This window comes from Dreissena polymorpha, chromosome 2 (assembly GCF_020536995.1).
Source record: "Dreissena polymorpha isolate Duluth1 chromosome 2, UMN_Dpol_1.0, whole genome shotgun sequence".
Classification (NCBI taxonomy): Eukaryota; Metazoa; Mollusca; class Bivalvia; order Myida; family Dreissenidae; genus Dreissena; species Dreissena polymorpha.
In genome coordinates this window covers 71,969,072-71,973,056 of record NC_068356.1, presented here as the reverse complement: position 1 = coordinate 71,973,056, position 3,985 = coordinate 71,969,072, and positions in this window count along the sequence as shown.

Sequence of the window (3,985 nt, the reverse complement as noted above, 5' to 3'; positions counted from 1 at the left end):
CCATTTTATATGTATATGCCGTTGTTACACGGATTTAATAAAAAAAATATATAAACCGTATATTTTATATTAACCCATCAGTATATAAATTCCAAAAATTATTAGTTTCATGTGAAAGATCAGTTGTTTACAATGTGTGTAAATATATCAAAGAAGCTCTTGTTATTAGAAATACGATTTTAAATAATACTGTTCAATAAATTTCATTACCGCCTTGATAGTTTAATTGTATTTGTACTCGTAAATGTGTATTTTATGCTATTTAATGTTATGTTGTTATACCTCGTTACGTGACAGAAAATAATGTGTATACTTTAGCATGAAGACGATGTACTTGTGTATAAATCTGAATAAACTGTCTGTCTGTCTGTTTGCCTGTCTATAATATTCGATACTGATTTCCGATACCTCATACCATTAGCAAGGCCTTATTAAAAGTGAGGTAACTTGTACGCGAAACAAGGAAGCTTATCACGATCACTCCCCATGGCATAATGTTCTGAGAAAACTGGGCATAATGCATGTGCGTACAGTGTCGTCCCAGATTAGCCTGTGCAGTCCGCACAGGCTAATCAGAGACGACACTTTCCGCCTAAATTGGATTTTTGCTAAGAAGTGACTTCATTTAAACAAAAATGTCATAAAAGCGGACAGTGTCGTCCCTGATTAGCCTTTGCGGACTGCACAGACTAATCTGGGACGACACTTTACACACATGCATTAAGCCCAGTATTCATAGAACAAGGTTCAGATCATCGCTGAGAATTGTCAGTTGCTCTCTGTGTTTGTGTGTGTATTTCAAATTGTAAGACTTTCTTCTGCGACTGAGGTTGCAGCATTTGACGCCCCTGTATTCCTACCTTTTTTAACGTACCAGACTCACGAAAGTTATGACGAATTTTGAAATTTAGCTTCAAATTCCACCTTTTTAGTGATTACTGAAAGCTTTTCATTTGTTGTGGTCTTGTTTTTTGGTGGATGCCTGAAGTACCCGATGACCACCCCCTGTTCGATATGGTGACCACCAACCAAACCCATATACTTCCGGGAACGGGATCGAATCCGGGTCACCTAAATGAAAAACGCATGTACTAACCACTGAGCCGCCGGATCCACCGACTACCAAGGTTGGTGCATTTACGTTTTTCAGAATAAAGACGTGTATGTTCAATTGCTTCACTTATTGAGCCGCACTCTGTTAAAACCGGATGTAATGCATTTGCGAACAGTGTCATCTTAGATAAGATTGGCAGTCCGCACAAGAAGAGACTTACTTCAAACGAAACATACCATAAAAGCGGAAAGTGCACATGCATTAAGCTCCATTTTTTTCCAGAGTGAGGCGCAATTTCATTAATTAACTTCTTTTCGATTTATAAAGGTTTCATCTCAACTGTTTTCATTAATCGAATAATAAATACATATGTATTAATCATTGATAGATCTTTCGATTTACGAATCTCAACTAACTTACGACGGTCTTCTGTGTTGTAAAGCCCGTTGGTTACCGCATATACCTATCAATAAGCAGTGTGGGGACGAGTAACTTACTCGGGGAAACGAGTAACTCAAACGCGGTAACTAAGGTCACGAATATATATAACCGTAATTTACTCCTAATTATTAAGATTTATATTGTATATTATGTATGATACCACCAATCAAATAGCATCACAATTGATGCGTGTCCTAGTGACTTCTTTCTGACGTGTAGGGACAATGGGCCTCAACGCATGGAAGACCACGTGGTTCGTAAGTTCATGTCAACATGACGTATTTATTCGTAATAAACATATCTTGTTCACCCAATAAAACATGTTCCGCGCGTTTTTATTGTTCGTAAGGTTTTGAAAGCAGAATTCATCAACGCTCAGTAATTTGCAATTACTTTAAACATTTTCTTACGGTACTTACACGCGCAAGTGGAAAAAATGTAATTTGATTGAAACCAATAAAGATTTTTGTGCCCACTTATATCTGTAAACAAATACGGTAGGTAGGTCGGTAAAGCTTTTTATCTCATTTTCATCTTTTACTATAGATAACCACACGTTTTTCCCACTTAAGAAATTATTTTCAATTACATGTAAATAAAACTTTCAAATCTCGCTGGAACATATCAGCAATCCAACCACTATCTCGCAATACTGGACAATACGAATTGCCTGATTATTATACAACGGTTAACCTTTGCAGCACACATACTATGTGGGCATTCAGGCCCGTAGCCAGGGTTTTGAAAAGGGAGGGGGGGGGGGGGCGGTGCGAATTTTAGCCATCGACGATTGTTATTGAGCAACTAAGTGGCGAAGGGAGTATGTGCGGGAAGGGATGTCCCCCTCCTGCAATCGGGGGCTTTGGAGTACCTTCCCCTAGACAATTTTGAAAATGAATCATAAACTCCTGCATTCTGGTCCATTTTACACTGTATTTAGAGACTGAAGTTATAGAGCATTTTTATATGAAATTTCACTTTCATTGACCATACTCAGTGACTGATCGACATGAATATGATATAACATACATGTATTCCCCACCACGTTTTTCAATATTTGCCATTTAACGCGAGATTGTATTTTGGTAGCACGTACGTTATCACATAAAAGTTTCATAAAGGTAACTCTTATTGCCATAACTCTTACCCGACCAATATGGACCCAAGTTCCCGTCTTATGGCTTTGGTTCATAAATTATGTAAACTTAAATCAAATAAGACCTAATCTAATTACTTTGAAAATCATACACTTATGATATACAATTATTTGTGTTAATTGAACAATCAATACGTCAATCACAATAACAATATCAAAAGTATAAATGAGTCGCGTTCTGAGAAAATTGGGCTGAATTCATGTGCGTAAAGTGTCGTCCCAGATTAGCCTGTGCAGTCCGCACCGGCTAATCAGGGACGACACTTTCCGGTTTTATGACATTTTTCGCTTAAATGAAGTCTATTCTTAGCAAAAGTCCATTGAGGCGGAAAGTGTCGTCCCTGATTAGCCTATGCGGACTGCACAGGCTAATCTGGGAGAACACATTTCGCACATGCATTATGCGCAGTTTTCTCAGAACGCGACTCAAATGATGCGGTCGTTTAATATGTTTTGTATTTAAGTATAAGAGTTCGAAACATATCCACATACAATGTTAAAGGTACTTCAACTGTTAAACGTCTAACGACAAATTAAGACATTTGGTTCCTTATTGAACATTCATCAACTGAACAATATCATGCCGCTATATAGGAAATCCCAGCCGACACATCATCAGCCTTGTTATCGATTTCTTTTAGAAACGGCAAGTTCTACAGAAGTCGATATCTGAATTGCGAAAAGGCTCTATTGGTTTTAGTTTTGTGGGAAACATTGAACTACGAAAAATCATTAAATTGACTAGAGCGGCAATTTTAGTGCTTAATTTTATAAGAACGCGCAAAAAGGTAACTATAGTATATATGTTATTTGTGTTAGCTCTATAAGAAACTCTTTGAGGGAAGATAAATGCTTATTAAATATACGCGTACTGCTCCTATCAAATTTAAACTATGTTACGCTCTGTGACAAATACCACGAGGCCACTGTAAACTTGTTTAAACTCCTTATCTTTGTTAAGATCTCTTACTTACTTGTAGTTGTAAGGCCCAACAAGCAAGTGGTTTGTTTCCACTAACATCTTAAAAAACAACGGTTGGTCGGCATTAAACTATGTTTTATTAAGAATGTTCAATGAAGAAAAGCTTCAAACCTTTTCGCAGAATATCTTTCCTTATTAATACATATTGACTGTGCAAATACTATCGAATGGAACAACTGATACCCCCCCACCCCATCAGTCAAGGTTCGGCACAAACAACTTGTCTCGGTCGGGTGAGGGGAAACAAACAGCTTAGTGTATGCCTCATCTCCTAAACATTGAACTCTGCGCGTGTTCAAGTGGTTTTCAGTGCGTTCTGTTTATTCTAAATACTGTCTTATCAATGTAAGCA